This window comes from Periplaneta americana, chromosome 13, assembly GCF_040183065.1.
Source record: "Periplaneta americana isolate PAMFEO1 chromosome 13, P.americana_PAMFEO1_priV1, whole genome shotgun sequence".
Lineage (NCBI taxonomy): Eukaryota > Metazoa > Arthropoda > Insecta > Blattodea > Blattidae > Periplaneta > Periplaneta americana.
In genome coordinates this window covers 59,115,705-59,140,618 of record NC_091129.1, presented here as the reverse complement: position 1 = coordinate 59,140,618, position 24,914 = coordinate 59,115,705, and the positions used below count along the sequence as shown (strand labels likewise).

General features: G+C 37.3%; 1 protein-coding gene and 1 non-coding gene across 3 annotated transcripts in view; one reads left to right on the top strand and one right to left on the bottom strand.

Annotated features, from left to right (window-relative positions):
* Actn (alpha actinin) overlaps window positions 1-24,914 on the bottom strand; it is a 173,565-nt gene that overhangs the window by 131,124 nt on the left and 17,527 nt on the right. The gene's annotated exons all lie outside the window — the stretch shown is intronic.
* TRNAC-GCA (transfer RNA cysteine (anticodon GCA)) lies at window positions 5,368-5,443 on the top strand. The gene has a single exon. It is a non-coding gene; the product is annotated as a tRNA-Cys (tRNA).

Here is a 24,914-nt window from a genome sequence, read left to right as displayed (position 1 = left end):
CGTCTACTGCACATCTACAAATATTACGGAAGAAATGAAAAAAGAGGATGGCAACATTTTTCATAAATACCAGAAATGACAAAATAAAGAAATAAAATTATTATTCTACAGTATGTAACTCAGTAGAATACAAAAGCTTGGCGAAATTCAATACAGATGCACTCGCTTCGGATACTGACACCACAAAGCTTGATGTCACTGCGTCGTATCCAAGTACTTGAACTCTGTCACATTTTCTATGAACTCATTTGAAATTATGATTCTGTCCTAGTTTCCCTTTGGACAGACGCTCTTTTCTTCTTTCTAAATTATCTGAGTCTGTCACAGACAGCTGCAGCTAATGTACGTATATCTTGAGACTAATAAGTTTCAGATTTTTTTGGTAGTTATTTTATGACGCTTTATCAACATCTTAGGTTATTTAGCGTCTGAATGAGATGAAGGCGATAATGCCGGTGAAAAATGAGTCCGGGATCCAGCACTGATAGTTACCTAACATTTGTTCATATTGGGTTGAGGAAAAAATACGAAAAAAAAAAAAAAAGATCTCAACCAGGTAACTTGCCCCGACCGGGAATCGAACTCAGGCCACCTGGTCCGCGGCCAGACGCGCTAACCGTCACTTCACAGGTGTGGACGTAAGATTCTAGGTTGTACAATACAAAAGTAGTTCTTATGGTGATCTTTGTCGGTTCGGTTTTTCAGCAGAAATTCCACAGCTTATCAATATCGGTATTCTTCTGAACATGTAGTGAATCCTCTCAAGCCGACAAAGTTCGCAGTCTCTCACTTTTCTACCTTTGCGCAGTGTTATTATTAAGAATGTGCTATAATGTACCGGGCATCGTTTGAAGTCGGTAGTATCTACTTGTTGGCGCAAAGGAATGCACCCAGATGACATCAATTAACAGCGCTGCAGATTCTTCAGCGGTAGTCCGCCTTCGCCGCTTCCTATTCTCAATGAGTGACTACACTTCTCTCTCTACCAACATTTCTTGCGATACAAAACGTACACACAACAATTTAAACGATGCTTTAAGAGAACGTACGTTCCTTTGATAGTTTCAGATCGTTCCACAAACAAATATTCGGAAGCATCAGGGGCGTTTATTATAAAGGAACTGACTGAGCAATAAAACGACCTCTTGTTCAATTGTATCCTATGTTTGTTCTTCAAGCATGGAAATCTCACGAGGAAATGGCATTTCTGCCTTCATTCTGATTCATAAAATTCAGAGATAATATCACAGTTTTTCAAACCAGACAAATGCACACTACAAACATTCTTCGTTCCGTGATCCATTCACTCAACATTTCTAACATACCCGTCAATTGTTCAGTGTGAAAATGTTTACAATAGGTAAAAAATATATACCTTATCGACACAGTTACCACCTCAATTTTACCTCTCACAAGACTTATAGGACTGTTTCGCTCAGTATTAAACGTGATTAAGGGGAGAACAAACTGTAAAAGCAACATTTTCGAGAGAATTTTAGGTCATAAAATTTAGTAAATTTCCTCAGATGTCAGTAAAACCAGGAAATGAATTAGAATACTGACACAATATGCAACTAAGTTAAAAACTGGATTCATCTTCCGCTGTGATTCATGTAACAGAGTTTCTGGCTACGAAACCAGTGGATCTGGTTCACTGTAGGGAATTAGAACTTTACTACTATCCATAGGGGACGGCTGTCATTTATTTTCAGTTTGTCCTACGTTGTCTTAACGGTCTTGCTGATCACAAGACCAAAGGATACTAATATTAATTGTGAACATTAATTTTTGTTAATTATTCTCAGGGGGAGAAAGCAATGAACCAAAAGATTCTATCCTTGAAGGGAGTTAATGAACGATAAAACATTAATTTCAGAGGGATGTATGATAATAATTTACTTCATATCACAATTTGTCCAACACAATTACTAGTCAGCGTAAGGTAGAGAAGGAGTTTATAATAATTTTAAAATAATAATGAATGGTCGCGAAATAAGGATCTAAGATACATTGTTTCACTACTGAGTTTGACTTTTCATTCCGAGGAAAGGGGTATTCAATTTAAACTAAAATTTCGTTTACCGAATTTATGACCATAAAAGTCACCATTCCCCTCAATGATTCTGGCAAACATATCACAACTATAATTCTCATTACTTTTTAATGCCTTCAGATATAATTAAACTAAGACAGATATAATCAAACTAAGACTCCCTGGAATTCTGTTTTTCAGAGTTGACGTACATTTCTGACGGTGAGATCAAGACACAGTAAATCCGAATTCATTACTCCCGATGATAATTAGAGAACAAAATAGCTAGCAGATAATTTTTACACGATTCGGAATATTTAGGTATCAAAGATGGCCTCAAGGGTTGATCAGCAGAACTATTTGTGCATGCAAGCAGGAATAATTTATAGGTGGACGAGAATGTCATTGAAAATTTAGTTTACAACAGACGAATGTTGTCAATTTCTTTAATATATTGCAAACGTTGTGATAAAGAATCCCGGCTTTGCTCATCTTTTTCTCGTAAGTCGAATATGAAACGGAGATACTTCAGTCCAGAGGGAAACACAAGTGAGGACAGCCAAGTTAAGAATTCAAACACTTTTCACTAGTATCAGGAGATTAATAACAGACGTTTTTTGTTAAAAACTTAGGACCTACAAAATGTCCGGTAAAAACGCAGACGAATGCGTAGAGGCTTCTGTTCACATACACATTAAAACACTCCAAGAATCGAAGTCAATTTTACAGAGAAGAAAGGTTGTAAGATTAGTGCCTACAGGAATAATCGTTACAAGTGGCGAAGGCTGCTATCAAAACTGAGTGCTTAGGAACATTTACGTGCCGGAGAGGTGAAGGTCCTCTGGCGTATGTCATGGAAGCAAGGTCGTGGAGCGTAGCGCATTCCTTTCGATTCACGGTGCCAAGGTGGGAGTAGCAAGATCTTCTCCCTGAAGACTATGCAGTATGCACCATGCCACGAAAGAGTGACTGTACAACTATTCATTCGTAAAGCTTGATGACGACGATTGATTAAGCTACGTCCGCTCAGAACATGTTACCTAAGAACTTAAAAGCATATCTGGATGTTTTTTTTTTTTCAATGACGTGAGAGGTCGCTAATGGGAAACGCGGTATTTAAAAATTAAACCCATGCTAAATTGTAATGTTTGAACAGCAGGCTCAAACACACTTAAGTTACAAGTGTAAAATGAGCAGTAATTAAAATAATGCCTTTTAAAACTGTATTATCAGATTTTATGACTACTATCTATCCGTTTCAGCAAGTTTACCAGAAGTCAGCATAGCTGAACAAATAGCAACGTAGATTAATATGCGTGGGACCTTTGGTATAATTTTTCACAGTTTCCAAGTTTAACTTTATTTTCTACTGTTCGATGTTTTTAAACTATCATTCTTTAATTGAATTTCACACATGTTTAAATACTTTAATCGTGGACATCGACCTACGATTCTCGCATGTTTAAGCATTGTGTAGTAAAGTATTGGGGAAGCACTTGGGTAACTTGTATAAATCGATCAGTTGCTCCTGTCGTCTATAGTACAGAAATAGCTTCCGTTAGCGAAAGGCGAGAGAATGTGTAGAGGGGGCAAATGAAGAAAACAAACAATACTTTTCAGTATCATGACCCTCAAAGGGATCTCTAAACTTGCATGACTCCCCAAGACTGAAGTTACAACTGTTCAGACATAAAAGGCTAAAATTGCAGAAATTGCATTTATTTTGTATGAAAATATCAATACAAAAAACATGACCATATTATATCCAAACTAAATTGTGCATCAAAATCTAGAAGTTATGGAAACACATTCTGGACAGTGTAAGAATTTGACCTCCTCCTCCATGGACGTCTCAAAATTCGAGAGGGAAATATTACAAGGGCCACCAGCACAGCTCAAACTCAGGCAGTCGGCGCATTTGCCTGCTGATTCGGAGCTGCGCTTGGGAGTGGGTTCGATTCCCGCTTAGGTGATTATCTGCTTTATCCCTTCCCAACTATAAGGCAAGCGTCAGGTAATTCCATGGCGAATCCTCGGCCTCATCTCGCCAAATACCATATCCCTATCACAAATTCCATCTACTCTAAATAACCTAATAGTTGATACAGCATCGTTAAGTAACTGACTAACATATCGCAGTGAGAAAATTATAATAGGTGGGCTAGTAATCGCAGCATAGCAACTAGTCTTGGGACAAATTAAAATAGTTTATGCCATCTCCAAGTCAACCGGCCACTTGCCTTACTCCGCGGTTCGCAGTACCACTGAAGGCGCTTAAATAATGTTGGAAAGGTAAGCCGAAGAGAAGACATAACCTAAGATACATAAAAGGAAAGAGGCTATCGCTGTCGATAAAGCTCATCGTCTTCAATATAGGGCAAAACCACGCCTTTGTCGTCATAAGATTTCCTCCATGATTGTGTCCTCATAGTATCAGTCGTATACAACTTTGTATATTTTGATGTGCACTGTGTATGCAGAGTTACATGGCCGCTCTCATAGTCAGTTCAAGCAAAACAGTAGCGTACATTCATCTCCAACATGCTTCCTTCAAGGTTCATTGATCAACCATATTTAGCTCAGCCATACATGGACTCACTGTTCAAGTGAAAGGGCATCTCTCTCCTACTTCCTCTCCTCTCTAATCAATTCTCAACAAATGAGAAGAGGGACGAATCAATATCGTTAATTAATAATATGTACCTTACGGACAGTGCTTGTGTTTACAGACGGTCCTCTTAATTCTAAATAAATTTACCCTCTATAGATTTCTACCCTCTTCCATTTTTAATCGAGCTTATGTTGGGTTAGAACTTCCTTGTACATTAATTAATAATTGCAACTTCCTGTATTTACCTTTACATAATATAATATCTATTAAATTGAGAAAAAATTCGTTCCGGCACTGGAAATCGAACCCGGGACCACTCAGCTCTGCGCGCTCTTTCCAACTGAGCTATGCCGGGACATGATTCACGGTGCCGGCCGAACTCTTCTCATTCATATCTGCATTTTTAAGAGATACAAGTCACGTATGCAGGAGCACATATTTAAACGACTTTCTGGCCATTTTCGATAATGAGTTTTTTCTCAATTTAATAGATATATCTACAGTAAGGCTACTCGTGGTCAGTGCATTCAATAAGGACGGTGAGACTTCACATATGAATATATATGTATATGTCAAACGTTAACAGTATTCATAAACTGTTTTCGAAAATGCCAGAAAGTCATTTAAATATGCGCTCCTGCATACGTGACTTGTATGTCTTAAAAATGCAGGTACTAGGCTATTGATATGAATGAGAAGATTCGGTCGGCACCGTGGATCGTGTTCCGGCATAGCTCAATTGGAAAGAGTGCTCAGCGCGCAGAGCTGAGAGGACCCGGGTTCGATTCCCGGTGCCGAAACGAATTTTTCTCAATTTAATAGATATATCTACAGAATGCCTACTTGTAGTCATTGTATTCAATGAGGACTGCGAGACCTCATATATGAATATATATGTATATTTACATAATATATTAACCCAAGGCAACCACATTCCATAATATGAAAGCATATAAAAGGAGAGGGGACTCGAAGAAGTAGCAAATACACCGTTTCGTTCACCTTCTCGCACTGTAACATTCAACTTCCTGTACAATACAGCCTATCCAGGCTTATCGCCCGTCTTTAAGTTTACTGAGTAAACATTGAGCAGCTTCCATATTCAGTGGTAACGTTCCCTGTTATCTAGGATATATTACACAGGTACAATAAAATGTAATATGTGCCAATATGGATTCAAGAGAATAGAATAAAATCAGCATTATTATTATTATTATTATTATTATTATTATTATTATTATTATTATTATTATTATTATTATCATCATTAAGCTAATATGATCAGACTGTGGATAAACTCAACTTGGAAAAATGCAAAGGTCTCGCTAGTTAAAATAGAGTGGATGAAATCTTAATGCTTAACAAACAATACTGTCCAACAAGATCAGAAATCCTGAGTTCGATATCAATGTGAGATCTTGTGTTTACTTAGGCGGCGTTGTATAAGGCCAATTTCATGGAGTACAACGGTGTCCGTGCAATCAAAACATGTTTTAGATAGGATACATCACGAAGGGAGAGATGAAAACTCTCTGAAGATAACAGACGTACAGTATATTGAAGTAAATACTTGTGTTGGTGGTCAAGGATAAATAGTGTTGAAAATACTCTGTATACTGACTTAAAATACAAATTATTGCAGTCACTTTGTCGAAGAAATATAATACAATTCAGTAAAATATTTAATATTCAAGTATTCCACTGATGTAAACATCGAACTATATTTTTTGCACTGATGAAAATTGGGCAACGTTCCACAGAAAGGAAACAACACAATACCGGTACTTAAAAAAAGAGAAAAAATAATGAAGTAATTAAATTAGAACCTCAATATCATAAAAACGTACGTAATTCACACTTTTCTTAACAGGGATCCTACAAAATCACTGCAGTTCTCTAAGGATAGGTAAGTTCCGTATATCGAATTACTATGCGCAAGTAAGTTATGAATCGACGTTTATATTCTAAGATGGAAGAACAGTTGGAAGAAGAGCAGTTTGGCTTCAGGAAGGGAAAAGGTAAGAGAGATGCAATTGGACTGCTACAGACAATCGGAATAAAGAAGTGTATGTAGTATTTGTGGACCTAGAAAAGGCTTTTGACAAAGTGGATTGGAATAAACTGATGGGTGTGAATTGGAAAGAGAGAAGACTGTTCAGTAATCTTTATATGAAACGAGTCAAAGTCAGGATAGGAAAAGAAATGTGAAATTAGGAGAGAAATACATCAAGAATGTCCTTTATCACCTACCCTGTTCAACATCTAGTTGGAGGATTTTGTGAAGAACTGTTTTCAGAACATGGGAGGAGTGATAGTAGGAGGAAGAAAAAGTGCATAAGATTTTCTGATGATATGGCGTTGTTAGCAGAAAAGGAAATGATACTAAAGGATATGCTACTGGAGCTAAATGACAGCTGTGAGCAGTATGGGATGAAGATAAATGCAAATAAGACGAAGAGCATGGTCATAGGAAGAAAAATACAGATGATAAACTTGCGAATTCTAAAAGAGGCAGTAGAGTACGTGAACAGCTTCAAATACTTTAGGTGTGCTATAAGCAGTAACATGAGCTGCTTATCAGGAAGTCAAAAGGAGGATAGCAATGGCCAAGGAAGCTTTTAATAGAAAAAGAACATCATCTGCGGATCTCTGGAAAAATAACTAAGGAAGAGACAAGTGAAATGCTTTCTATGGAGTGTGGCATCGTATGGGGCAGAAACATTGATATTACGACGAAGTGAAGAGAAGCGAATAGAAGCATTTGAAATGTGGATATGGAGAAGAATGGAACGTGTGAAGTGGACAGACAGAATAAGTGAAGCTGTGTTGAAAAGAGTAGTTGAAGAAAGAATTATTCTGAAACTCATCAAGAAGAGGAAGAATAATTGGCTGAGACACTAGCTGAGGAGAAACTGCCTACTGAAGGATACACTGGAAGGAATGGTGAACGGGAGAAGAGTTCTGGGTAGAAGAAGATATCAGATGATAGATGACATTAAAATATATTGATCATATGAGGAAACAACGAGGAAGGCAGAAAATAGGAAAGATTGGAAAAAACTGGGTTTGCAATGAAAGATCTGCCCTTGGGCAGAACACTAAATAAAGTTATATTATGTGATTAACTTTTTCTAACTTCGTAGAGTTTTTCATCTACATATCACCCATTTTGCAATATTGTTTCAAGGACACATTAACTACAGCCTCAGTAATTGAAACAGTCTGAAAACTCATTTTTAAAATCCACTTCTAATCGCTGACACACCAATAACCATTTTGTAAGTGGGATAGGAGCTAAACATCACTAACTCAATCATTATAAAAAAATATCGCAAGGTATTTTAGTGCATCTTATGCGAGTCCGAACATTAGCGCACTAATAATGAGAGCATTTGCCGAAATTTGAATAGTCCGGGCCGCACGGCAGATTACATCATCCCAAACCTGATCCCAGTCCCGCACCATTCAGCCCCTTCCCCCCCACCAACACCCCGCGCAGCCATTTTTGGTCATCATCTATGGCGGCCGCAGTAACCCAATGCTAGCGCTCGCGTACGCGCGGATTCTCTGGGAGGCTGAGCGAATACAGTGCGTGCAAAAACATCGACTGTAACTTCAAGACTGATCTGTCGCAGTTTAATGATTTCGTATCAACGCATCGTAGTTTCTGATGTGATAAGATGGTGAAAAGATATATTATAGTGAGGAAGATGTGTTTGTTCTATCACTTCACCGTCAGTATGAATATAATTAACGTCAAATTATATTAAAATCCGGCATTTTTATGAAGTCTACATCCTTCACGATATCAGAACGTTATGAAACAGTAAACATACAGTTCGGATACTTAAGGATACATAAAACACGAAAGTGCCCATAAAATAGTATATGTAATTAGGCCTATTACAGTGCTATGGTTATCGTAGAACATAATTTCAATAAAATTTACTTAAGTGATTTCCTGAAACACTATGTAAAACACTGCATACAATGAAACACGAAAACGACCGTGAAATTATCCTGTAAAATACTTGTAACTGAAGTGGTCCACATCTCGAACGAATTCATATGTGGAAATATATTATCTTGGGAAATACATTTCGTAACACAATTTCAAGGATCACTTAACCTAAGTTTATAATTAGACCTCATCCTGAAGTAGAACAAGACCTCACCGAGATTCCTATAATTTTTTGGTATTAAAATATGGATACTGAAGGTACATAAAGACAACATTTTGGCACTAATTGAAATAAGATTTGTTTACTTAAAGGTTATAAAATTTACAATCATAAACATTGATATCACTTCAAACGCAACTGAATAATGTAAATGAAACTAGAACGCGCTTTATTGTACGCTTTCTTACATACAAAAATAAACGTAAATTTTATTTGCCAGTACATAATTTCAGCGACTTTCGCATTGTAAAAATCTAAAAATGTCCTTCAAGGCGATATACAAATACATATAGCATGTGACGGTGAGTCATAAGGTCATATCACAGTTATCACCAACATAAAACGCAGCGACTACCCAACGAAACTATACTGAAGGAAACTTGTACGAGTATCGGCATGTGTGTTTTTCAGAATAACTGTACATTTGATTTTTGCTACAAAATATATTACTGTAATAAATGTTTTATTTAAAACACGACTTACTTCATTGATGTAATTGCAAACATCAGGAATATTAAAAATAATCGATATAAATATCGACATGATTCGTACATTAAAAATACAAAAATACCAGTATTAATATTATGATCGATACTGCGAAAGCTATCGAACTCATCCACCCCGGAATTCACAATATGTCTTTTTTTTATCCTCATAATGTACTTGGTACGTATGTATTATACAGTCATTTAGTTTTCATAAACTTTTAGTTTATAATAACCTCTATGCTCAAATATGGTGATAGGCCTGAAACAAAGCTATATCAATTAATCCTCATCTCAGTAGTCCGCATTTTAACATTCCATCGTAGTATTTCCCTAACATGATTACTAGCATCTCACCTACCCAAAAATTTTGATTACATTAAAATTGTGTATGTATTACTGTCTTCTCCTACGCGTGCCACATGCCCCACTCATCACAACCGTCTTGATTTAGCACTCCTCCTCACACTGTGTGCGAGGAATAGAAACTATGAACACCAATAACTGGCTCGAGCTTTCAGGGAAGCATTCACTTTCACGCTTTAGGCCTACTTCAATTACAATAAAGGGATACACCAATATTGGTACTTTGCTATTTACGTGTCTATTGTAAGATTATAAATGTTGACTCAAGATATGGCAATTTTATGGTTAGATTTGACACAGGCGACAAATAAAATTGCAATGATGCATAAAAATTTGCAAACACACGAATTTTACTTCAAACTCTTATTTGGACAGCAGCGTTTAAATAAACACACCCATGCAAACAGAGATATTTTCCATCAAAAGTCTTCCGTCTTATCAAAATCTATACAAACGTCCGACGATTTTCGGATAAATACGTAACTGCAACTCTTACTCATCTTTAGGCCTATATACCAATACCTGCGATTCACAGTGCGGCATTTTGCCTGTTCCGGCTTCACATGTCCTGTCGTTAGCCAATTCCTGGGATTACCTGTCTAGATTAAACTTTCAGTTGTAATATGAAATTATTTGAGGTAATTTGCTATTTTTCCTCTTCAATAAATGTTTCGTAAATTTATCGTGACACTCACTGAATTTATTTGGAACTCATTTCTTATGTCTCCACTTCTATTTCATTTAGTTTCTGCACAGTCTAAACCCAGTCGTCTCGTTTGACGAGCTGTGGTCACACGAGATTTACCACACCAAAATATCTTGGACATCTTTATCAGCAAGGAAATACTTTCGGCATAACCTTTGATAAATTCTGCATCAAAAATCTTGCGTGGTTATTTTATCAAGTCTTTTACAGCACACTGCAAATTCATCCGCAAATTGGACATTAAATGTGAGTGCAGGAAATTTTAATAATTTAGATTGGATTAATTTACCTAAACTTTAATTTTCGCTGCTTGTATTTTATTAGTTATAATATACAGTATTAATTTTATACTAGCACGTTTCGCTTATACAGAACAATTTATTTGGTACAGCGATAACTTCAGGAAATTTTTATTTTAGTATTATTTTATCTTTTTCAGTGATTTATGTATTGTTCCACAGATGGCTTAAATTCTACAAGTTCATAATTTATATAATTTTATATTGAGAGATAAATCAACCATTGCAGAGTTAAGGTACGTTTTCCTCGGTGCGACTATTGCGATGATCGTTCAACGATGATCGTGCAACGATAATCGTTGAGCACTATTTCTTTGTATTTTTTATGAAGCTGTTTTCCTCCGAGCAACTGCCGCGACTCTAGAAAATACAAAGAAATAGTGCTCAACGATTATCGTTGCACGATCATCGCAATAGTCGCACCGAGGAAAACGTACCTTAAGTACGACAATTTTCAAATTCTGAAATACAATCTGAAGCTTTTTAATAGAATTCAATTTATCCGTTTAAAAACCACAATTTTAGTTTTCTATATATCATTTAAGTAGTGCATGGACATTTATATTTAGTCATAAGACGTATAGCGAAATAAATAATGAAATCAGCCTGCATTGGTTCTGAAGAGCTCAAGCATGAGGAGAAGTGGGCGGAAACGTCCTTCCCCAAATGCGTGCGCTTTCTAAATAAAACGTGTAACAGTAGCGACTGTTTCCTGTCTCGTAACTTACTACATTAGTATGAACTGATGTGGTACAGGGACAAGACGATGTGAATAAACAGACATGTATTTCTACCTCTTATTTACAAAACCGGACGAAAGGGGAGGCGGAATTACGCGAACACAGGCGGAAAAACCACTTCCAGTGTCGAGTGAGTTCATCCTTGCACAACAAACAACTCAGTCACTTGGAATTCGACAGAAATCGCTGCAATTCCGTCAACGTGGACGCCACGTTGGTTAGGAAACCGCACGACGACGCAGACACCTGATTTCAAATCTGGACAAAGCAATTAATACATGGTATTGGATGAATAAGACACTTACAATATCTCTGAAACCTACATAAGTAGTAATTTCAAAGAAACAAGTCGATGTGTCCGTGTGCACGTCATTAAAGCATTTCGAGCTCACGTTTCTAAACCCGGCACTGGGATGGGCTGAGAACAATGAGAGTTGCTCGATTGTTCTATGTTCTGTTAATCTCGTTTATTGTGCCATGACATTTGAACATCATCAACAGATTGGAGTTGCATTTAATAAATGCTCAACTGTATTGTGTTATAACAAGGTTAATTTGCAATAACGACATTTAGTAAATAACGAACAAAATGTTCCCTTTAAAACACGATTAGAAATCTGGCTAGCAGTCTACAGTACATGACTTTACGGAGAGAACAAAGCTGGCTTCCGAGAAATTTAAAGCACAAATTTAATATTTTCAACTAACATTCTGGCGGTAGGCGCACTTCAGATCGTAGAGCAAATGACTACGAATTAAAGGTCCCGGGTTTAATGCCAGGTTGTGGCGCAATTTTTCTCGTTGCCAAAACTTCTCGAACGGTCACATAGTAAACTCGAGCCTTCTATTAAATTCTATACTGGGCCTTTCCCGGATATAAAGGCGGTTAGAGCTTGGTGCAGACCATACTACCTCATTCTAGTGCCGAGGTTATGAAAGCATGGCATGTATGGCATGGCATCTCATGTCATTCATGGCATGTAAACGGGATATATTTAATTTAATATTCTGCGAGTCTCACTATTTTAACGTTAGTACTGCTGTGCAAAAAAAAAAAAAATGCACAAAGTACCAGTAGCTTAAATAAATATGACACCAATCTTCCATCAATGAATCTCTTCTCTGTAAGGCCATTCGGTATCTCGTGAAACCTACTCTGCGCGTAAGAAGGGAAAAAGAAGTGGACTAGGAAGCTTCCCTCCCTCGCTACACTTCCACTTGCAGGTAGCTAGCTCGCTTACCCTCACCAGAAGGTTCTTACTATGAGATACGGCGCATACAAGCATTTGGTTTCACGAGGTAACAAATGTCCTATATATGCTATAGTGAACAGCAGCAATCAATGTGCCGTAATTACTATTCACTTACTGTTGGGCCCTATATGACTCTTTTCAACGCCAAAGCGTTAGAATTATGTCGTTACTGTAAGTCTGAGGCATTCAGAAGAAGAAGGTATCAGTCGATTTTTAAATATTCGCTCGATACTAGTCTAACAGACTACAACATATTAAGCAACTCATCAAAATCATTAAAGTGATCATCAGCTGGAATTCCTGGGCCTTCTACATAACATATATTTTTAAATATATCTACAATACATTAGCGCATTACTTAAAACTACGACTTTCGCTATGACACATGTGGCATTGTGTTCGAATATAAATCTATCGGACCCGGATTCGATTTCCGGCAGAAGTGGAGTTTTATCTCCCCTCTCACGAGTTTAGTATAGTAGGTCCCCCACTGTTTGTACGAACGGTGTCTTGCACCATGCTGATCACATGATTACGTAATCCCGTAACTTGCTAATGACCTGTGTTTGTTCAAAGTCATTATAACAAAGAGGACGAAATATGCGAACTAATCCTTGCATATCGTCGTTATTGATGAGTGTGAGGATGATCATGATGAACAAATATGTAGCGAGTTTCGTTGTATCAATTTACTGATTATAAAACGTGAAAGCATTATACAAAATGGTAGAATTGAGATTTTTTCTGGTTCTTTATACTTCGCAAGGCAGAATAAGATTAAGACCTACGCAATGACCCTTATGGCCGTTAAGCATTTTGGAAATATATTTTCTGTTACGGTGGCCTACTATGCAAGCTTCCAACATAGTTACCAAAGTCTCTTGAAGTACTGCTAGTAATTTCCGTTAATTTATTTACTAACTACACTCCAATAAACTAAGAAATCAGACCAGATACTAAATTACGAGGCACTAAGATTCTTACATTAATCAAGGTGTTTTCTTATTTCATTGTACATTGCATATAACCCCTCAATTACATCAAATTCTGAAGAACGTCGTTCCATTTCAAAACGTCACAGTTTATCGCCTTCAAATCAAGTGCATGCTGCTTTTAAACTCGATTAGACACATATCAGTAGATGTATATTTCATCCAGTCATTTAGGCCTACCATTAAAAATAAAAAAAAAACACAAACAAATTAAAAATGTAAGCAAACTATAACTAAAAGCCTCATAGTCAATGAAACAGAATATATCTGTGAAGTCTTCCTCTCGTGACATGACCAAACGGACGTGATCAAGAACATTATGTGAGATACAATACATTGTATGACATATAGAATAATGCAACTTCGTATTACCCGTCACTTCAATTTTTATGAATAAGTGTCTTCTTATTATTGCAAGTAGGTCCTACTCTTCACCTATGTTCATACGTTTGAGAGAAAATATATTCAATAATTTATAATAATCAACAAAAATAATTCTTCCTTACATGCTAACAGTCATCAGATTATGATGAATTCAAAGTTCAGAAACTTCAGCACTAATGACGACTGGGAATAAATTTGTGGAGAGTCTATGTAAAGAGTCGTTCTCGGTGGTCTAGTGGTTACGATGTTTGCCGCTAAATGAGATTCGCGGGTTCTAATGTGGTGACTGGCGATGGTTCTAAAGGGCCATAAATCTTTAGCATGGCCTTCTCAGAGAGAAAAGTAAAGGCCTGACTCCTGTGTCTCAGATTTCGCGGCAGTGAAAGAATTTTGTCTGTATTAAAGGGGCGAGCGAGAGTCAACATTTATCTGCTATTTCTCGTCCACATTGAATTTCGACATTGAATAAATTCTACAGTTGAAAAAGTCGTTAATAAACTACCACCTCACTGGTACTCTCATCACGTCCATGTCCATGTCCATGTAAATAAACACATTGGCGTGAAATAATATTATGGGGCTTCAATAACGCTGCAATCAGCCACTTATTAAAGTTTTAAATAAATAGTTAAAAGATGTCAACCGACTTCAATAAGGTCTTGGGGCAACAGTAACAAAATATAAACGACTCTCAAGAGGAAATTGAACGTAGAATAAATATGGGAAATGCCTGTTAAATATTATTCGGTTGAAAAGCTTTCGTCATTTAGTCTGCTTTAAAAAAAAAAGTTGAAAGTAGAAAAGTTATATTACCGGTTGTCCTCTATGGTTAAAAAATTTGGAATCTCGTTTTAAGAGAGGAACAGAGGGTAAGGGTGTTCGAGAACAAGGTGCTTAGGAAAATATTTGGGAATAAGAGGGATGAAGTTACAGGAGAATGGAGAACATTACACAACGCAGAACTGCACGTATTGTATTCTTCCCCTAACATAATTAGGAACATTAAATCCAGAAGTTTGAGATGGGCAGGATATGTAGCACGCATGGATGAATCCAGAAATGCATATAGAGTGTTAGTTGGGAGACCTGAGGGAAAATGACCTATAGGGAGGTCGAAGCGTAGATGGGAGGATATTACAATGGATTTGAGGGAGTTAAGATATGATGGTAGGGACTGAATTAATCTCGCACAGGATAGGGACCGATGGCGGGCTTATGTGAGGGCCGAAATGAACCTCCGGTTTTCTTAAAAATCATTTGTAAGTAAGTATACTTCACTAGTCTTTTTGGGGTATAATGGTTATACCTTGCTTACCAATGGCTCCAAGTGTCTTTAATATTATGACATAGGGCAGAGAATTTTTAAGTGACGATAAAATCCTGAAGTTTCCATTAAGTCGTTGACTCCAAGAAGTAGATTTACTGTATAAGATACATTTATTTATATAAAGAGAAAAAACTATGTCCAAACACCTATTATTATTTTCTCATCTCTTGCTAATAGACGCGACCACAATACTGTAGAGGCCGCTAGAGGAGAAGAGTGGAAACGTGTCGATTCAAATCTATCATTCGTCTAGCCATCCAGCTGTGTGAAACGATATCCATCGACGTAGGCCTACATATAGAGTACAAACAACTGAAAATAAGCATATGTACACTGCATGGCTTCTCCATTTATCTGCATAAAATCAGCGTGAATGATTGGACGGATTATCAGTATGTGATGAGGATTTGCCTCACCCGTGTCTCAGTCTACTTTTAGTCCGAACTTCAGCTGGATTATGAACAAATAACGAACAAAATCCATGCCCTTGGCAGGATTCGAACCCATAGCTATGGTTTTCACGCAAATCCCTGACTACGCACTTCAGCGGTTGCGTGCAATGAGGCCGAGTAAAATAAACCTTCAATCTCTACTGTTCCAACCAAATCATTACACAAACAGGAAATAAGTAGCCAGACCCGTAGAAAACATAACAATGAATAACAGTTCAACTATTCGAGTTCTGAGTCACTTTGTGTACATGTTTTACCTTTCACTACCCATTCCAAAATCCTGAACTGTTGAAACTACACCAGATGTAATTCATTGAGTCAGGCCGCTTAGAACTGTAATTTAACCAAGGCTACGTTTGTTGTCAGCATCTCTTACGATCTGTCAAAATAACGTTTAACAACTCTAGATTCCTTCTCATATTTCAAAGCTGGCAAAGTAGAAAGCAAGATCTAAAAGTTGACACTGCTTCTGTTTCGGCACTATATTCAGCATTTACAACAAAACGCTTCGTTTTCACTGTCTCGCATTTCTGTTGATTGTAAGACTGCCACAGCAACATCGACCGCGTCGTTCAACACCTGAACGAGTAAAGAACCAGTTCTTTCATTGATATGGCCCACTTAAGATAAATCCATAAATTATCCTCAAACCATGTGTATTCAAAACTATAATAATTCATTTTCGTTTCTCTATCTTATTGTTGTGAAACTTTTTGCGTATTGTGATATCTTCATAATCGTAGAGTTGGATGTTAAGGTCGTTCAATTTTCTATCTTGTAGAAATGTTCACTATAGTAGAGGAACTCTAGTCATGTGATCAATATGGTGCAAGATCACTGTTTAAGACAATCTACAACAAAACCAAGTCAAAGGACCGACACACATTCATTCCCTGTGAGAAACACAGCGTCTACCTCCCTCAATGAAATCGAACCGGAGTCCCCGTATCTGCAGCATACGTTACAGCTTCAGTACCAGGAAACTAACAGAATAGGAGTCCAATCAACATAAAAATCTCGCAAGACCGAATCTTCAAGTTTCTAGGAAGTACAGATGGATAATAAATGGTTTATAATTTATCCATCGGATTCACTGCCCACTTGAAAATAAAATCTACAGAATAAAATAGTCCACACCTGTGGAGTAACGGCTAGTGCGTCTGGGCGCGAAACCAGGTGGCCCGGGTTCGATTCCCGGTTGGGGCAAGTTACCTGGTTGAGGATTTTTCCGGGGGTTTCCCCTCAACCCAATATGAGCAAATGCTGGGTAACTTTCGATGCTGGACCCCGAACTCATTTCACCGGCATTATCACCTTCATTTCATTCAGACGCTAAATAACCTGAGATGTTGATACAGCGTCGTAAAATAACCTACTAAAAAAAAAAGAATAAAATAAGATGTTAGAACAAGTTTTCCCAGAACAATTCTATTTATTTTTCCGTATTGCGATATTTCGAACTACATTATCTAACCTTGTGTCATTTCTGTTACATCGCCAGACAGTCCTGGTATTTATGAAGGTCTCTTAATGAACTTCTCACAATGGTGAAGACAGAATGGATCCAATGCCCAATACGAGAAGTTTATTATTATTTAAATTTATTATTACTATTTCATTATTACTATATTATTATTATTATTATTATTATTATTATTATTATTATTATTATTTTAGAGTCTAGTCTAGAGCAGTCCTGGCCTTCAAGGAAGCTTCGAGACTTAGGTAATCTTTCCAGTTATCTAGGTCACAATGGGCCCACGCCTACGTGGACGGAACGGAAAGGGTCCAACCCATTTTAATTCATTCATATTATTATTATTATTATTATTATTAAGTACAAGCAGTAGTAATAATAATCGTAGGAGCCGTAGCAGTAGAAAAAATAGATGGGTAGGAGGAAGAGTAGCAGATCACAGTTGACAAGATGGGCTTTCTAGTAACGTGAAAGTTCTAATGACGGAAACAATATTTATACAGACGTCAAGAACTCGATGACAGAAATGGAGGTGGAAACCGATTAATTACAACCATTAGTCATATTTTGCAATGCCTCGCGTATTTTATTAATAAAATGCCTACTAATTAGAAGATAATAACTTCATCTATTTTCGTAAAAAGAATTCATATTTAATTCAGAGGTCCCACACCACAGCAGTGTGATCTAAAGTGAACTATATAGCAACACGGAATGAGCGCTGGTTCTAGTCATGGGTTAATTATTTAATGAAATTTCGGGCAGTGTATGAGACTGGTGGCTACCCAGTAACAAGCAGCATTTGAGAAGCTACAGTAAGGATAGAAATCCAGTTTCGTGAGCCAGCTATAAAGGCTGGGAAGATCATCGTCCTAACCATACGTTACTCTCGTACTAGTTGAATGAACCTTCACCTCTGCTGAAGTATGTGAACATGAGACCAGCACATATTGGGTCAAAACGCAAATCTAGCTGGACAAAATTAATAACTTAAATTCTAACAGATTTTCAAGAGATTTTACACAGGAGTTCAGATAGCATATATATATATATATATATATATATATATATATATATATATATATATATATATATATTGTACGAACTCAGTTTGTGTAAGAGGAACTACCCCTTCAAAGGGAGTGGTTTTAGACAAAATAACTTTTCTCCTACCAAACAGATTTTCATGAAACTTTGTACAGAAGTTACAGGAAGCATATACTTTTTATGTAAAAACTCTAATTATGTTTGTATAAGAAGAACTACCCCTTTAAAGGGGATGGTTTTACAGAAAATTAACAACTTTCCTCCTACATAACACATTTTCATTAATCTTTGTACAGGAGTTACAGGTAGCATAATTTTTTTGTGTACAAGATCTCGTTACGTTTGTATGGGAGCAGTCCGCTGGTCGGCCTTGGCCCTCCATAGACTTTGTTTTCCTCCAATTCATTTTGAACCATTCATACAAATCCGTATGTGTTCTAATGGATCAAGGAACTGAGTTGATATGTTGATCTTGGTTATGTAACCTAATTTATTCTTTAATTGTAGTGATGAAATAGTTCTTGAAACTATATCGCATCAATCGTAAGTTATTTTAAGTTCTGATCCTTTATCTGACTGGAGAACTGGGGAAAACATTCGAAATTTTCACTCCATGTAGCACACTACTTATTAGGACCTACGTAGATATTCATGAAATTATTGGAAGACAGGCACGATATCATCAATGTTCATTCGTTTCCTGCGATCTTATCTCTGATCAGAAAGCACGCGTGTTCACAAAACCTAGCGCTTTGATCTCAGTCACGATTACTTGGCGGATTTTGACTCCGATTAAGCGTCCAAAGAGCATGACTATACTCCACTCCAAAACCCTTAATAAAAGGAACGAACGAAGCTGCTCGACAACTCCTAAGTTCTGATGGTACTTATTTGAAAAGTTCAGCGGCACAAGTTCACATTTATGTTTTGCTTATCTCCTTCAAGTATGAAATCAGACGATGAGTCCCGAATATTACGACTGCTCTCAATCTAAAGAATTTAAGGTACACCGCAGTGACATTATGACCTGGTCTATTTGATTTATTTTACCGACTGATCGGGTGATGGTCATGACACGACTGCTGCTAAAGACTGAGAAACTGTGGAAGAATAGGAAACACAGGGGTAACGAAAAAAACATTGCAATGCTGTGCTATCTTTATCTACCATGCATTTCATTTAGTATCTCTGGTAGGAAAGCCGACGCACTAGTCTTGCAGCTCGTATTGTAAAAAAAAAAAAAGTTTCATTCTTTTCTCACTTTCGCCATAAGACAGTAAAAAACATAATAAATTGATATCGTAAACACTAGGCCTACCACCAACCTTTAAAGGATCAAGCCATTTAATTCGTTCTGTTCTCATTTTTATTAGGTATCACGAACCAAAATAATGACTCTCCGGTTACAGACCGATTATTTAGTCCTGACAGCTCAGCGACACGAAAGAGGGGAAGTAATAGGAGTAGTGGGGAGAGCTCCGGAGTAGAGATAAGGGCGAGCGGTCAGTAAAGGAATGCAGTGCAGCTTAATTGTACTAGAAACATACCGCTCTACCGCACGCATGACATCCGATCGCTCCGAAGACAAGCGAGTGACTAACCCAAACACCCCTTGGCGTAACTAAATGGACTCGCCTGACCTACGCGCACATCTCCGGCGACTGTCAGAACTAAATAATCGTACTGTACGTACTCAGCATGGTACAAGGTCATCGCTTAAGAACTCGCAGGATAAACACAAGGCAAGGAACACATACTAGTATTCAAACACGAGTCCCCCGATTCAATATGAATATAGAAAATGCATGTGTATATTCGGAAGACCAAGGATATGTATTCCCTATAAATCAATGATCAAGCAACTACCAGAACGTATTAAGTCCAGGGAAATCCAAGGCATGCACCTCGGACGCAAAATATTAACATTTGGTTTAGGGATGCGTCCATCTCACCATCAATGATGCAGTTATGATGTAGGCGTTTCTGCCCTAATGACGGAAACACCGAGCACGCACCTGTATACGGATCAGAGCTTTTCAGTAACATAAACATATTTATTTAATCAGTCTACCTCCACATGTTGTTTGGTATCGAATAATGTGCCAATACAACATGCAACACAAATGGAAAATCTGAATATAATGGAAGGAACTCTTCGTTACTATTCCTACTGTAAAATAAATACCGTAGAAGCTGTCGAGGATGTATGTAATAGCTGTATCTTTTTTAATTCACTGGCTGCGTTTTTTGAGGGGGACTTAATATTATATTAACAATAAAATTCATAACAATAAGCAAATTTCGACAAGATGAAAATACATACATTTGGTCATAATAAATTCCCTGGTATTTATGATCGTTCATCAGAAAACTGAGAAAGTATGCGTGAAAAGGAGACGAGAACAAAAAACGAGAAAGAAACCGAGAAAATAAAAAAAAAGTGGAATAAAATGGAAGAATGAGAAAACGAAAAGAAATAATTACTATGAGGAAAAGAAAGAAATAAACAGATGTAAACAAATACCGGAAGAAAGGAAGCGAAGGTGACTAATCACATGAATGATAGAAAGAAATGTGAAAGGAGAGGAATACAGTATGAGGAATGAGATGAGGAGGAGGAATGAATGGAAGAGGGAGTATCAGTTAAACGGTACATGATTATCGCGTCCTTACAAGGACTCTTGGGACTCGTATTAACCTTAATGTGAGCTCCTAGTCCAAAGACTACTCGTCTCATTTCGTTAGAATAATGGCTGTAGTGTTAGGAAGAAGACAAAATAGAAAATATTTATGAAGCTCAAACGAAGATAAACAGCTTTGTGAAATCAAGCCTAATTTATGCTTGATTATGCTAGTAAAGTGGTAGTAAGTTTAGTGAATGTCGTCTATGCGGAAAGAGTTAGTTTATTTGCAACATGCATAAGGACAGATGTTATGAGAAGGCATCTTCAAGAAATCATCTCTACATGAATCAAATTACTATGCTGCAACTTGAAATGCACTTTGTCAGCCCTAAACGGAGACAGGAGAGCTGAGACGAAGCTCGTTGACCCGGATAACAGCAGCACGCACGTTCCCACGTAACGGCTCGAGCGGGATATCTGACAAGAGGGGCGAGCGACTGCAGCGTGGAATTCGGAAGAACTTGCTAGTGAGTTACCTAGTTATCAATGAACAACAGAATGATTCTACGCATTCTTAGATAAATTCGTCTCTGTCCTCAGACAAAAGCATCAACATCAGCTGGTTACATAGAAGCTTTTCAATTACTATGGACACCGTTTAACGCGAGAAAGACTACCACTTCCTTCAAGACCAGAGTCGGCCTGGATGGCGCAGTCGGTAGAATGCTGCCTTTGTGCTCGAGGTTGCGGGTTCGATCCCAACCCAGGTCGATAGCACTTAAGTGTACTTTAATGCGGGATCATGCAAGTAGATTTACTGGCAAATAAAAGAACTTCTCAGCACACCGGCGACGCTGATGTAACCTCGGCAGTTGCGAGCGTCGTTAAACAAAACATAATTGAAAAAATATATATTATCTGTTGAACGCAGTTTGCCCAAGAACACTAAACGTGGGCATTACTTAACGAAATTAGTCACTTTCATCTAGTTTATAGCTCTGACTGTCGCGGCTGAAAATATACCCGTACAGACTCCAGAATGAGCACTGCGGAGATGGAGAAATCATCAATACTACTCGTATTTGCACCTGTGTTCGCGCCTGCACTTTTCCATGTTTATATTTTATTCTGCACCACGTACTGTTTACAACAGACGTTTGGCATTCAATTTAATTCTGCGTCGTCGCATCTAGTCAAAAACTACTTCTGTGGTTCTGCAATTCTGATTCTGCGGGTAGAAATTAGCTAAGAGCAAATTTGATATGGACACAAGAGGTACTCAAATGAGTATTTGACATCTTTACCACGTTTAGAGATCGTCAAAATCCTACCACTACTCATTATAGGCCACCAATATCCGTCAATATTTATATACATTTTAAATACAGATATTCATAAATAGCAAAATGATACAAGAAGTGATTACAATTTATAAATGTGCAATTTGTGAATATTTACGTAACTGCTCATTTCGATGGTTGGATTATAGATGGAGAAATTAATAAATCCCACCGTACCTACGCCCCTCAAACGAGCCCAATGTGTAAGCACCAAATTTTGGCGTGAAAATGGCTGTAAATTGTCTGGAGCCCTCACAACTTTGGACAGAATTCTTTTACACGCCGTGAATCTAAACAGCAACACTAAATTCTAGCTTTATTTCCTTTCCGAAAGAAGCTATGTTAAAATTGTGTATCAACCTATCAACCCGGGAACTTCGAATCTAATAGTAGCCGTTATACCACAGTTTACATAAATCATAATAATTAGAAATGAAGTCGGATCTTACTTTTAGGGATCATAAAAAAATCTTCGTCCTAGATGTAGGAAACTAAAAATTCATCTTGTTATATGGATGTACAGTAAACTACTTCATGTAATATTTGTTTGATATATCTGTGCCGACAGACATTTCCGGAAATAACACACGGCTTTGTAGGACGGCATTTGGTCGCAGAGAAACACAGTGCTGGTGTCCTCTACAGAAAAGTGCATTGTATTTCAAATGATGTCTTTTGTATAATAGCTGAGGAAAATAAACTATATACGGCAATATTATTAATGCCATCATAGAAGAACTGAAAGTTTGCAACTCTCGTGAAACATACAATTAGAAAGTATGTGTCATCTTCACGACACCAATTAAACGTAGTAACGTTACTTCTCCCACGTGTCTGGTTCAAGACATTCTAGCTCCTCTATTCCCAAACTAAACTACCATCATTTTGTAGCTATCCCCTATAGCCTGCAGATATTTCACAACTTGCAATTTAAATCAGGTATGTCATATTAATAACTAAGCAGTCAAATATAAGTCAAGATTTACATATGGGTTTTAAAATCTTAAAATATTGGTTATTATTCAGAAGCACAAGTAAAACTAAGCAGAATTATTCCACTTTACTTTCTATCAATCGTTAAAATGACAGTGGTTATCTGTTCTTAAAATGAAAAAGTTCTCCAAGAATAATACATTTCAAGAGTAGTCATCTAGTGAAAAGATTTTCCGTAGGGAAAGGTTATTACCGCAAGATACAAATTTCTTCAATAACGAGTGTTCAAGCTTCTACAGTGAGTTGGGAAGATTTTTCATTTTGCAGTCGTGATGAATGAATTTTCTCCAAAGCTTTGACAATATTTTTAGTTTCCATTCTCGGCAGTGGGGCATCTTAAAATGTTGCGGCCATAATCGAACTATGTTTGGCGGCACTCATCACCCATCCAACAAATCGCGTTATCATCAATATTAAACTGTATGCACCTTCCATTAAAATTATGAACGTGCTTTATCATAAGTTTAAAAACACTGAGTGGAAAAGGAATATTGTGTTACTTGCTCTCAAATAGAACAAGTAAATTAGTAATGGGCCATTAACTTTTATTTATTTTAAACAAAAAGAAGAAAATCAAATATAAATTTAATTAATCTTACTGAAATTACATCATTTTCAAAAATCCAATTTGTAATGCAGTTACATAATAAATATTATAACATTTATAATAGGTTGTCCTCCTTTAAGTCCACGGCAGCGAAGTCTTGTGATAGCGTCTCTGAAGTCAGCCTCTTTCACGAATGTAGCACGAATGACTGTAAAACATTATTTTATTAGTATTTTATTCACATAGTGCACAACTCAATACTCCCTCACGATTCAGCATTGAGCTCATAACATGTAACGTAATATTTGCATTGCGGGAAATGAAAAGTAAACAGGACATGGTTTCTATTAAAATCTTGGTAACTTCTACTGAGAATATTTCCCGCAATTTTGGAAGTCGCTTTATGCTACCGCCACGTTGCGCCCCTTCAGCCCCCTCCCCCAGAGTTTGCGGCCTTAGGCAAAGGCCGGTCTAAAAAATAACGATTAATCCGCCACTGATACTCAGAGTCGTATCGCTCTCAAGCCTGCAACGGCCGCCTACACTACTGCATACTTTAATACTGAAAACTCCTCAGAACTTACAAAACCCATTTTTTTACCATTTCTTAGTGTTATCAATTATTTTGTGGTAGCTTATCGAGGTTTACGTTGAGTTGCGACAATGTCAAATGTGGGCAATGCATAGCATGGAGTCCAGGTAACGGTGCGACACCGCTTGCTTCGTAAGTCAGTAGGCAGTTAAGCTCATGCCATTATAATCAACTTTCATCCTTCAAGGCAAGAAAAGTGAGCTCGAGAATAAAACAGTACAAATCTCTTTGCCGAGCTCTCGCCTACGCATTCAGTTAGCGTGTAATTCAATTTAGGCGGTCACGGGTCTCAAAAAGCAGTTGTAGGAATGCTGTCTGCGCGTCTGTCTGACACAGACCTTGGGTGAACAATTCTAACATTCAAAACTACGATCGAGAAACAGACTTCGCAATTAATCCTTTCCTGTTAGGATCAATTTTATTATAGTTTCAATAGTTTTTTGACCGAGCTCTAGTTTCACATACT